The sequence below is a fragment of the Salvia splendens genome, chromosome 6, assembly GCF_004379255.2.
Source record: "Salvia splendens isolate huo1 chromosome 6, SspV2, whole genome shotgun sequence".
In the NCBI taxonomy this organism is placed as follows: Eukaryota; Viridiplantae; Streptophyta; class Magnoliopsida; order Lamiales; family Lamiaceae; genus Salvia; species Salvia splendens.
Genome location: NC_056037.1, coordinates 36248593 through 36263046, shown reverse-complemented (window position 1 = coordinate 36263046; position 14454 = coordinate 36248593).

The following is a 14454-nucleotide window of genomic DNA, read 5'->3' as shown; positions in this document are numbered from 1 at the left end:
ATTAACCACATTAACTAATAACTTCTAAAATCTCATGCCGACTAAGAATATGTCATTTTAACCGGGATGAAGGGAGTATATTGTAATTTTTGAAACATTGTACATATCATAGTATGATAGTACGTATTGTGGTTGGTTGGAGATGGCATACATGAATTCTTTCAACTGCCAAAATCATGCTAAATTGAGATATATTTGAATCTCTTCACTCTTAACCTTCATTTCAATGCAAAGTTATTGGCGGCCAACGTTTTAATACTTATGCTTCAATAGTAGACTATACATCTACTTTTATGAGACTATTCTTATGTATTTTGTGCAACTTGATAGCCTCTTTCCACATCATTTTTTTAATGCATTTCAGTATCTAAAAAATCACATCATCGGTAATCATTGCTATCGTTTAATACTAATTTAGCATTATTTATTTTATTTTATATATTTAGTTTGATATTAATAACTTAAAACATGTAATTGACTTTATTATTTTACAAATTACATCAAATCAAAGCCACGTTTTCATGGAGTATTGTTGTTCCTCACATAAACCAATACAAATTGCTAATTGATTGTGTTTGGAAGGTCTGTTAGTCTATTGAAAATGATAAGTAATAAGAAAATCTTAAATCCGTATTATTTATAAAATGAATTATGTTATCTTCATATCATTGCCGCCCTATTTCTGATATATAAATCACCGGCTTTATTTAAAAATTTCATGTATTAATAATTGAACAGACATAGAGATATTTTTTTTAGACATAGAGATATTGCTCGTGCCAACAAGCAAGGTATATTAATATATATAAAAAAAGTACTACAATAAGATTGCAGTTATAGTATTTATTTACTAAATCTAAAATTTTGTCATTGTGTTATTTGTGTCTACACTAGTTAAATAAGTAATGTAATGATAATTAATAGTCGTGGAATCTTATCGTGAGAACGTTATTCTATTTCATTATAATGAACTGTCAGCAGCTTGGGACCCATTTTGGCCAACTATCATCAATAATTATTTAGTTATGATAAGAGAGTATTATTAATGTCAATAATACATTAACATTTACGACAAAGACCGTATTATAAATTTCAATAATAATACATTGATATCCTCGTTTTAAATCTAGTAGGACCACATTTCATGTATAGTAATATGGTATTTGATTCATCAAATCTCATCACGTTGATATTATACGATGGTTTGGATACTAAATTTTACTTTACATTATCTTATGATTGCAATCACACGCATTCATTTGCATCGAATTGTATATAGTGGTCCATCGATACATGTCAATTTAGGGCAAATTTTCAAAAAAAAATGAAAAAGTTTTGCCAATTTTGATATATTCTATAATTTTGAAAAGAAATTATAAAAATTACTAACTATGAAGTTTGGATTTATTTTCAATGATCCTATGGTGAAATGGTAGGTGATATGTTGTTAGGGAGATATTATCAAACGTGAACAATTTGGATATCCTGAAAGGCGTGAAAACACTTTCAGATCAAATCAATTTGACGGTTCTGCCAATATTTGATCGGATGCAATTCATGTATTGAAGATTCGTATGCAATTTCTGTGATCCTTTTTTCGAACAAGAAGATGATCAATAAAAAGAGGTTGAAAGTGAAACGTTGCATCCCTTCAATATCACAACTGTTTTTAACAGTTTTTTGGCGGGTTTCGAATATTGTAATTTAGTCCTTCAATTATCGGAAATTATATTTTCGGATGAATTTTCTGTATAGCAACTTTAATGGAAATATGATTATGATGGCTGCCCCTTGGACCCCGCTACTCAGGGGCGCTGCCCCCGAACCCCCGTCTAATCATAAGGAATTCAAATAAATGTACACTCCTGTAACATCCCAAACTTTTGTGACTTCTTTTCATGTAATTGGAATTTTGGGGAATTCTGAAACGTTTGTTTCTATGTGATTAAGTGCTTTGTGTGAAAAAAATTGACGTGGTTATTATGGAATGACGAGCTTGAGATTTATGTTATTCCAATGTGGGGAAATAATTAATAGGATCATGCATTTATTCTTTCTCAAGTCAATTCATTGAAAAATTCGGCCCTCCCAAATTATTGAAATAATACTTCTGTTTGTGGATTTAATTAATTGTTTTGGGACATTATTCTAAATTAAATCCAAACCAATGGACCTTAAATTACACTACATGAAATTCGAACTCCATCCTTTTATCCTTGGGAGTTTCGAAAATCTCCAATAGGCGATTGAATTATTTTTCATTTGATTTAATTGGTGCTTTATTGACTCTCTTCTTTTAAATTAAATCCAATTAAATCATGCCACATATTTTTTTTTCTTCACCCAAAATAAATAGAGAATTGGAACATTTCCTTGGCTATTTTAGCCTAATAATTTTCGGCCCCTCCAATAAAATATGGAGGATATTTTATTTGTTCCTACTTTGTGGAACCCCCTTTTATTCAAATAAATTCTCATGTCAAATTAATTGGGGATGTGAATATTTTCCTTCTATTTTTCCTCCATATCACACGCCCCTTTGCATTATTTTTCCTTGTGGGAATTTAATTAATTGTTGCCTATTTTATGGGAGCCTTTTTCCTATAAAGAAATTACTTAATTTAAATCCTATTTTGTTTAATTGGGGATTTAAATAATTTCCTTGTACAACTTCTCCTTAAATTTTCGGCCCCCTCCTATTATTTCCTACTTGGAGATTTAATTTAAATTATTCCCTTGTATTCATTATTTTTATTTCCTAAATTATGAATATATTCTCTCCAAGTAAATATTGCTATATTTCCTTGTAATTAAATCACAAAATTTTGACTTCCCCACCTTCAAATCACACGCCACCTTTTTATTTCAATTGTGGGAATTTCTTTTTTTTATATCTCCTCCAATTTAATTAATTCCTTATGTGTGGGATTTTAAACCTAACAAATAAATAGCAATTAAACAAACCCTAGCCCCTATTCTCCCTACAAAAAAAAACGTCCCCTCTCTTCTCTCCCTCTCCCACACGTTTTTTTTCATTCTTCTCCCACTCTCCCATCTCCAAAAATCTTCCATTCAAGCTTATTCTTGCATCCACTGAAAGTACCTTCAAGAGGTTCCGACGGATCGCTTCGTTCTTCTCTTCTACCGATTTGGTTTTTGTAAAGGAAGGTATAATTGCACACTTTTTCTTCTCCTTCTCTTTTGAACCATGTTTTGAGTCCTACATGCATGTAGAGAGTGTAGGTTTGATAGATCGCAAGTTTTAAAGGGAGGGAAATTGTGTGTTCGTAAGAACTTGTTTGATTTTTACGTTGTTGATTGGAATCATGTGTATTGGATCGAAATATTTGTGAATAATATGAGGTTGTATGCAAACATGTGTATGAAGAATGTGTAAGCATGATTATGTATTTTCGAGCATGAAAAATCGGTGGTTGTGTTGTGGAAGTTAAAAAAAAAAAAAAAAAACCTAATCCCGAATTTGAACCAGAAATCTGTGATGCACGACCAGTGACTTATGATCTGTATTCGACCCATCAAACGAACGAATTTTGCTATGAAATTTTTACTGAGTAAACTTCAAGGTGTTTTCTGTGTTTCATGTAAATTTCAGCCTGTTTTATCGAAAAATGAATTTTTAATAAATTTTTGAAGTTGACTGCGCAAATCTGCCAGAAACGTGAGTTCTTGCCATGAATGTTTCGTTTTCTGTTTGACTGACCAAATGACCTCCGATTGATGTGATTCTTGAACTATATGCAAATTTAAAGTGTCTTCTGAGTCGTGTTAAATTTATGATGAATTTTTCAAATGAACTGCGCAATACTGTCGGAAATTGTATGCTACGACCAGAGAGTTCAATATGTGATATGACTGACTAAATGACGTGATTTCGGTGTGAAACTTTTCATGTATTAACTTGAATGTGTATTCTGTATTGTGACCAAAATTTAGCATCTTTTGAGGTAGGGTGATTTTATAGTGATTTTTACAAAACGGTCGCGCAGTTCTGCCAGTTTTCTGCCTTGTTAAAATAACACTTATTTTCATGTTTAAAAGTATTATATGATACATGTATGTCCGAGGAACGTGTCTAAATGATGTGATCACGTGTGATAAATCGAAATGTGTTACGATGTGTTCTCCCATCTTTGTGGCGTATGTTGGGTCGGGGATTTGAGAAAAACGACGAGAGAATCGATAGGACATGCATAGTAATATGTTGTTGGGGGAAACTAATTGTGTTGTCTTTGACGAGGGTGTTGTGTAGTCGTGAACTCGAGGATCGAGAGTTGCTAAGTGGGTTGTGAATTGCTAAGAGAACGAGATGGGCTTTCTTTTCAAACCTCTTTACTTTTCCGAAAAATATTATGTGGAGATATAAGGGTGGTTTAACTGTTATGTCATGCCATGTTGTTTTTGTTATGAGATTGTGTGCCTGATGCCTAGTTCGTATGAGTTTACTCCGTTAGGCTATATGGCTGTGTTGTGAAACGAATTCGGGTCCGAGTAGGGCCGTAAACCCTATCGGGCTGTGTACACTGGTGGGATCGTGAGCCGTCCTTGCAAGTCGGCCGGTCTCGTGGGCGAATAGTGTGGCCACACTTTCGTCGCACTGTGATTGTGATTGTTGGATTGATGTGAAAAGTGGGGAGATAAATTGTCTGGCCAGACTTGAATACTTTTGTGTTTCTCGTGATATTTTTCTTACTACATAAAACTCGAGATCACTGGTATGGATGACATAACTATTATTAAAATATTTTCGGTATGAGCCCATTGAGTACAACAAGTACTCAGCCCTGCATATTATTTTCTTATGTGCAGGTTGAGCGGGATGTTGCGGTGGATGTTGAGCTAGCTTAAGTACTTAGGATGCGTTTGTGTCGTCATACATAGGCGTCGTCCTTGACTCTCCTTAAACCGTATTTTCCGCTGCTATAACTTGAACTATGACTCAAGACTTAATCTTTCCTTTATGTTTTATGTTTGAACATGTATGGTGGTGATGAGCTTTAAACTAGTGTTTACGTTGTCTTTTGAAAATTTTATTCTTCGAGATTTAAGTTAAGTGTTTGTTCAACTTTAGTTATTAGTTGTTGTATTTCTTAAGTCTAATTTTTCCCGTTGTCCTTTTTAAAAGTATTTTACCTTATGTCTTTTCAAAAAAAAAATTATAACCTTAAACTCTTTAAACTAAGTTGTTTTTCTTTCTTTAAATTAATTAAGTTGTTCTTTTAAATTGTAATCCATGCATGTCGGTCACGATCGCCGCGTTTGTGGTACCCCTTGTATGGGCGGTCGTGACAGAGTGGTATCAGAGCTTTGTTCTTTCGCTCTGGTCCGAGAGTCTTCTTTCACTTTAAGTCTATGTTAGTGAACCCTTATTTGACTAGAAGTGTCACGAAGGCTCAACATCCAAAGCATCACGCTCAACCGATGAAAGTGAGGTATGTTTAAATTGTTGAAAGTATGGAAGATTGATGCATGAAAATGTATGATGATATGATATGACGTTGACAAGTTATGCATGTGAATGAATGATATGCATAAGGATGAGTTGTAATGGAATGATTATATGAGCATGATCGGTACGATAATATAAGCATGTATTATGTATATGTGAATATGATATTGTGATAGTATGATTATGTGGAGTATGAGCATGGTTGGCAAGATGATCTAAGCACGAGTTGTATGTGTGAATGTAATATTGTTATGGTATGATTATGTGAGACATGAGCATGATTGGCAAGATGACCTTAATATGTGTTGTGTGTGTGAAATTGTTATGACGTAAGCATGTGAACATAGGAAGATGGCGTGTTTTACAAGAAAGGTGGAAATTGACGAGTTGTTTTGAGAATGTTGAAACTTTTTTGAAAAAAAAAATGAGTAATCTAAAAATGTTGTCTCAAACATATATGTGAAGTGCATGAGTATTTTGTTTGGAATGCAAATGTGACATGAGTTTTGCAATATTAATGACTAGTTGTTCTAGTGGGAAAAATATTTATGTTGTGGAAAGTTGTTGGAACTTTTTGAAGAAAAAAAAAATTCTTTGAACCTTAAACAAAAGCATGTTAGTTCTTTTCTTTTGGGGAAAATTTGGATCTGGAAGTGAATGAGGAATAAGACGTAGTTATGTATGGCGATATACGTTTATGCATGTTGAATTATTTGGTACGTGAATCATGTGTAAGTAATGATTTATGGACGTTAAAGTGTGAGGTATTTTATGAAAGTGTTGATAGAAGAAAGTACGATGCTATGAACTCTGTATGCAAACATAGAATGCCCAAAATGTTTGTTTGACCGAACGATATCGAACTTAGTTGTTACAACTGCAATGTCACTTTTCTGAGTGATAAGATAAATGGAAATATGTGGTGCGAATGCGAACTCCATTGGATAATTACAAATCCACTATCGTTTTCCTGAACGATAAGAATAAAGAGAATACGAAGACGATGACTTCAAGAGAAGATGCTATATGACTTAATCCTACAACGGGGAGAGATCATACTTGTGATCTAATAGGTAAACTCTTTCTTATGTCAAAAGTGGCGATGCGACGAAAATGACTGTTATAGCACGTTGGGAGCGCGAGTATAATTACGATGTTGTAAGAGAATGGTTTTTATGAGGTGCGAAGAATATTATGAAGATATGGTTTCCGACTATAATTATTAGTGGCAACGATACGAAGAATCTCAGCGTGGAATCCACAGTTCCTATAGCGATGTTACCAGTTTTGGCTCGCGAAAGATGAATGAGGAGGTGCGATTTTAACAGCTAGAACGAACATTTTAATCAACAGTTCTTACTTGGATTCTAAGAAGTTGTCTTTCAGGACCTTTCAAATAATCGTGAGCCCTTGTCTATTTAACGTCTTGTTCCACTCACTCTGTGCAAGTAACGCATATTATTCCTTTTCATCCATTGAGTCATAACTCACTTTCAGTTCTTGGAAAGTGGTATTGCCTTCATAACTTTGGACACTTGGTTTGATTGTAGTCTTCTTTGACCTATTATTTATACGGACCATACTTTGACTCCGTGAGACTTTACTATTGAGCTTCATTCCTAAGACTGCTTGCAGTTATGTCCTTCAATACGATCACGTTTCGCAGACATGTTTTCTGTGGGATATTTCTCTTGAAACTTTTGTTCAACTTTTCATCTGGTCACCATATCTGTGTCAAGTTCTTTCTTTCAGAGTGAAATTCTTTTTGGTTCAGTTCATGTATCCTTTCCATAATAGAACCTTTCTTTCTACAAAATGAAGTTAAGGCCTACATTTTGTTCCTTACCTTAACAAACTTAATCCACTTGATTTTTGTTTTCAATAGCCCCTTTGACTTCGATTGCCTTTCACAAACTTATGAACTCATTGATGTGATTCTGTCAGTCCATATTATGATTTTCCTTGAACCATGATCAGTACCGCTTTGTGACAACTGCCTATATTTCTCAATCCTCATGCAACTGATCATTTCTTTTCCTCAACCCTTTAAGTCATTATTCATTGATGTGTGGACCTTTCAAATTTGGTCGAACAACTGAATTATCTTTTGGTAGCCTACTATGAGAGTTGACATTAATTTGATTCCATCCCATATTCATGACCTATCATATGTTCTTTCAAGCTCCGAGGGGATGATCATAACTAATTGTTACAATTCAAAATCGGTTCATATCCAAGTTAAGACTGTTTGACTAAAGTTTGTGTAAGGAGAGTTAGGAGTAGTAGCTCGGCTTTTGCACGTTATACCTTTGGAGAATGTAGACATAATCTTGGGAATGGATTGGCTTACCGAGAACCACGCAACGATTCACTGTAAAGAGAGACAGATTTCTTTTCAAGCCCCGGGCGAAGAGCCGGCTATCCTGTATGGGATCTCCATGAACAGACGAACCTCCATAATCTCTGCTTTACAAGCAACTACGATGATAAGAAAAGGGCGTCCGACATATCTGGTGTACTTGAATGGGGAGGAAAAGAAGGAGTTGAAAGTGGAAGACGTGGCAGTAGTGCGAGATTTTCCCGATGTGTTTCCAGAAGCTTTGCCAGGACCGCCACCCGACAGACAAGTGGAGTTCACTTTTGATTTGGAACCAGGGTAGGCGCCAGTATCAAAGGCGCCATACCGAATGGCCCCTAAGGAGTTGGCGGAGTTGAAGGTTCAGTTGCAGGAACTGTTAGACTTGGGTTTCATTCGACCCAGTGTGTCACCATGGGGAGCGCCAGTTTTGTTCGTTAAGAAGAAGGATGGAACGATGAGGATGTGCATCGACTACCGAGAGCTTAACAAGATGACCTTGAAGAATAAGTACCCACTGCCAAGGATTGACGACTTGTTTGACCAGCTTCGAGGAGCGGGCGTATTCTCGAAAATGGATTTGAGATCAGGGTATCATCAACTAAAGGTCCGACGAGAGGATGTGCCTAAGACTGTTTTTCGCACTCGTTATGGCCATTATAAATTCGTCGTGATTCCATTTGGGCTGACCAACGCCCCAGCCGTTTTAAGGACTTGATGAACCGAGTTTTCCACGAGTATCTTGACAAGTTGTGTTAGTCTTCATCGACGACGTGTTGGTATACTCGAAGAACGAGGAGGAGCATGGACAACACCTACGAACAGTGTTGGAAACGTTGCAAAGGGAGAAACTTTATGCCAAGTTTAGTAAGTGTGAGTTTTGGTTGACTCGAGTGAACTTCCTTGGTCATATTGTGACGGCAAATGGGATTCAAGTAGACCCAGCAAAGGTCGAGGCCGTACAGAATTGGAAATCGCCGAAAACGCCAAGTGAAATCCGCAGTTTCTTGGGATTGGCAGGATATTATCGACGATTCATTGAAGGATTCTCCAAGATTGCGAGACCGATAACGCAACTACTAAAGAAAGGAATCAAGGTGGTTTGGACGCCAGAGTGCGAGGCGAGTTTCCAACTATTGAAGGAGAAATTGACTACAGCACCAGTCCTAGCGGTACCAGAACCCGACAAGGACTTCGCTGTCTATACGGACGCGTCGAAAGTAGGACTAGGATGTGTGTTAATGCAGGATGGGAAGGTGATAGCATATGCTTCCCGACAGTTGAGACCGAATGAGTTGAATTTTCCGACGCATGATTTGGAGTTAGCAGCAGTGGTGCATGCACTGAAAATTTGGAGACATCTTCTCTATGGAGTGAGATGCGAAATCTACACCGATCACAAGAGTCTCAAGTACTTCTTCGAGCAGAAGGAGCTAAACATGCGACAACGACGTTAGTTAGAGGTCGTGAAAGACTATGACTGCGGTATTAATTACCATCCGGGCAAGGCGAACGTGGTCGCCGATGCTTTGAGTAGGAAGAACCAACCTCAACTGGCTTATTTCCTAACGTAAGAGGAAGCGTTGATTCACGAGTTCGACAAGATGAGTTTGGAGATAGTGAAAGCGCCCAAGACAGTGGGTGCAAGATTGGCGACGCTAGTGATTGAGCCAGACTTGAGGACCAAGCTCATAGAAGCCCAGCGACGTGATGGAAGGTTGGAGGAGTTACGTGCGAAGGTGAGAGCCGAGAAGCTTGATCATTACCGTGAGGAGGCGGATAATGCTTTGACGTATGATGGACAATTGTGTGTGCCAAGCGATGAGGTGCTAAAAGAGGAGATTTTGAGTGAAGCGCACGACACGCCTTACACCACACACCCCGGAAGCACGAAGATGTATCGGGATTTGAAACAACAGTTTTGGTGGAATGGAATGAAAGGAGACGTAGCGTCATTTGTGGAACGATGTCTAGCATGCCAACAAGTGAAGGCCTTACACCAACGGCCATATGGGAAGTTACAACCGCTCGAAATTCCCGAATGGAAGTGGGAGCATCTAGCTATGGATTTCGTGATGGGTTTGCCAAGGTCACAGAAGGGCAACACTACAATCTGGGTGATCATTGATCGACTTACTAAAAGCGTGCACTTCTTACCGATTAAGATTACTTATGGCGCGGACAAACTAGCAAAGCTCTACGTGAACGAGATTGTGCGATTGCACGGAGTGCCAAAGACCATTGTATCCGACCGCGATACGAAGTTCACATCAAAGTTTTGGATGAGTATGCAATTCGAATTGGGCACACAACTGAACTTCAGCACTGCATATCACCCGCAATCGGATGGGTAGTCCGAGAGGACAATTCAGACACTTGAAGATATGTTGCGAGCAGTTGTCTTAGATAGAGGGGAAAGTTGGGAAACGGTTCTACCATTGGTTGAATTTGCCTACAACAATAGCTATCAAGCGACGATCAATATAGCTCCGTATGAAGCTTTGTACGGCAGGAAGTGTCAATCCCCACTTTTTTTGGGATGAAGTTGGCGAGAGAAAGATGTTAGGACCCGACGCCATAAAGGAGATGACCGAAATTGTGCACCAAATCCGCGCAAGGATCAAGGAAGCTCAAGATAGACAGAAGTCATATGCTGATGTGCGTCGAACGGAAATCAAATTCGACATTGGTGACAAAGTGTTCTTGAAGGTATCCCCGACGAGAGGAGTTGTGAGATTTGGAGTGAAAGGCAAGCTGAAACCGCGTTTTGTGGGACCGTACGAGATCATCGACGAAGTAGGTCCTGTAGCGTATCGATTGGCGTTACCTCCCAGCTTTGGGAACGTGCACAACGTGTTCCACGTGTCGCAGTTGCGCAAGTACGTGTTCGACCCCAAGCATGTGATTCATCAAGAGGAAGTGATCCTAACCCCCGACATGAGCTACAAGGAAAAGCCCGAAGCAATACTAGATCGGAAGGTACAAGAGCTTCGAAACAAGTCGATAGCATCCGTGAAGGTGTTGTGGAAGCACCATGGTCCCGAGGAAGCTACGTGGGAGTTAGAAGATAAGATGAAAGAAAAGTTTCCCGATCTGTTTGTGTGAGACGTTTAAATTTCGAGACGAAATTTCTGTTTAGAGGGGAAGGATGTAACATCCCAAACTTTTGTGACTTCTTTTCATGTAATTGGAATTTTGGGGAATTCTGAAACGTTTGTTTCTATGTGATTAAGTGCTTTGTGTGAAAAAAATTGACGTGGTTATTATGGAATGACGAGCTTGAGATTTATGTTATTCCAATGTGGGGAAATAATTAATAGGATCATGCATTTATTCTTTCTCAAGTCAATTCATTGAAAAATTCGGCCCTCCCAAATTATTGAAATAATACTTCTGTTTGTGGATTTAATTAATTGTTTTGGGACATTATTCTAAATTAAATCCAAACCAATGGACCTTAAATTACACTACATGAAATTCGAACTCCATCCTTTTATCCTTGGGAGTTTCGAAAATCTCCAATAGGCGATTGAATTATTTTTCATTTGATTTAATTGGTGCTTTATTGACTCTCTTCTTTTAAATTAAATCCAATTAAATCATGCCACATATTTTTTTTTCTTCACCCAAAATAAATAGAGAATTGGAACATTTCCTTGGCTATTTTAGCCTAATAATTTTCGGCCCCTCCAATAAAATATGGAGGATATTTTATTTGTTCCTACTTTGTGGAACCCCCTTTTATTCAAATAAATTCTCATGTCAAATTAATTGGGGATGTGAATATTTTCCTTCTATTTTTCCTCCATATCACACGCCCCTTTGCATTATTTTTCCTTGTGGGAATTTAATTAATTGTTGCCTATTTTATGGGAGCCTTTTTCCTATAAAGAAATTACTTAATTTAAATCCTATTTTGTTTAATTGGGGATTTAAATAAATTCCTTGTACAACTTCTCCTTAAATTTTCGGCCCCCTCCTATTATTTCCTACTTGGAGATTTAATTTAAATTATTCCCTTGTATTCATTATTTTTATTTCCTAAATTATGAATATATTCTCTCCAAGTAAATATTGCTATATTTCCTTGTAATTAAATCACAAAATTTTGACTTCCCCACCTTCAAATCACACGCCACCTTTTTATTTCAATTGTGGGAATTTCTTTTTTTTATATCTCCTCCAATTTAATTAATTCCTTATGTGTGTGATTTTAAACCTAACAAATAAATAGCAATTAAACAAACCCTAGCCCCTATTCTCCCTACAAAAAAAACGTCCCCTCTCTTCTCTCCCTCTCCCACACGTTTTTTTTCATTCTTCTCCCACTCTCCCATCTCCAAAAATCTTCCATTCAAGCTTATTCTTGCATCCACTGAAAGTACCTTCAAGAGGTTCCGACGGATCGCTTCGTTCTTCTCTTCTACCGATTTGGTTTTTGTAAAGGAAGGTATAATTGCACACTTTTTCTTCTCCTTCTCTTTTGAACCATGTTTTGAGTCCTACATGCATGTAGAGAGTGTAGGTTTGATAGATCGCAAGTTTTAAAGGGAGGGAAATTGTGTGTTCGTAAGAACTTGTTTGATTTTTACGTTGTTGATTGGAATCATGTGTATTGGATCGAAATATTTGTGAATAATATGAGGTTGTATGCAAACATGTGTATGAAGAATGTGTAAGCATGATTATGTATTTTCGAGCATGAAAAATCGGTGGTTGTGTTGTGGAAGTTAAAAAAAAAAAAAAAAAAAACCTAATCCCGAATTTGAACCAGAAATCTGTGATGCACGACCAGTGACTTATGATCTGTATTCGACCCATCAAACGAACGAATTTTGCTATGAAATTTTTACTGAGTAAACTTCAAGGTGTTTTCTGTGTTTCATGTAAATTTCAGCCTGTTTTATCGAAAAATGAATTTTTAATAAATTTTTGAAGTTGACTGCGCAAATCTGCCAGAAACGTGAGTTCTCGCCATGAATGTTTCGTTTTCTGTTTGACTGACCAAATGACCTCCGATTGATGTGATTCTTGAACTATATGCAAATTTAAAGTGTCTTCTGAGTCGTGTTAAATTTATGATGAATTTTTCAAATGAACTGCGCAATACTGTCGGAAATTGTATGCTACGACCAGAGAGTTCAATATGTGATATGACTGACTAAATGACGTGATTTCGGTGTGAAACTTTTCATGTATGAACTTGAATGTGTATTCTGTATTGTGACCAAAATTTAGCATCTTTTGAGGTAGGGTGATTTTATAGTGATTTTTACAAAACGGTCGCGCAGTTCTGCCAGTTTTCTGCCTTGTTAAAATAACACTTATTTTCATGTTTAAAAGTATTATATGATACATGTATGTCCGAGGAACGTGTCTAAATGATGTGATCACGTGTGATAAATCGAAATGTGTTACGATGTGTTCTCCCATCTTTGTGGCGTATGTTGGGTCGGGGATTTGAGAAAAACGACGAGAGAATCGATAGGACATGCATAGTAATATGTTGTTGGGGGAAACTAATTGTGTTGTCTTTGACGAGGGTGTTGTGTAGTCGTGAACTCGAGGATCGAGAGTTGCTAAGTGGGTTGTGAATTGCTAAGAGAACGAGATGGGCTTTCTTTTCAAACCTCTTTACTTTTCCGAAAAATATTATGTGGAGATATAAGGGTGGTTTAACTGTTATGTCATGCCATGTTGTTTTTGTTATGAGATTGTGTGCCTGATGCCTAGTTCGTATGAGTTTACTCCGTTAGGCTATATGGCTGTGTTGTGAAACGAATTCGGGTCCGAGTAGGGCCGTAAACCCTATCGGGCTGTGTACACTGGTGGGATCGTGAGCCGTCCTTGCAAGTCGGCCGGTCTCGTGGGCGAATAGTGTGGCCACACTTTCGTCGCACTGTGATTGTGATTGTTGGATTGATGTGAAAAGTGGGGAGATAAATTGTCTGGCCAGACTTGAATACTTTTGTGTTTCTCGTGATATTTTTCTTACTACATAAAACTCGAGATCACTGGTATGGATGACATAACTATTATTAAAATATTTTCGGTATGAGCCCATTGAGTACAACAAGTACTCAGCCCTGCATATTATTTTCTTATGTGCAGGTTGAGCGGGATGTTGCGGTGGATGTTGAGCTAGCTTAAGTACTTAGGATGCGTTTGTGTCGTCATACATAGGCGTCGTCCTTGACTCTCCTTAAACCGTATTTTCCGCTGCTATAACTTGAACTATGACTCAAGACTTAATCTTTCCTTTATGTTTTATGTTTGAACATGTATGGTGGTGATGAGCTTTAAACTAGTGTTTACGTTGTCTTTTGAAAATTTTATTCTTCGAGATTTAAGTTAAGTGTTTGTTCAACTTTAGTTATTAGTTGTTGTATTTCTTAAGTCTAATTTTTCCCGTTGTCCTTTTTAAAAGTATTTTACCTTATGTCTTTTCAAAAAAAAAAATTATAACCTTAAACTCTTTAAACTAAGTTGTTTTTCTTTCTTTAAATTAATTAAGTTGTTCTTTTAAATTGTAATCCATGCATGTCGGTCACGATCGCCGCGTTTGTGGTACCCCTTGTATGGGCGGTCGTGACAACTCCGCACTTTCAACTTATTTGATGTCTCATTATGA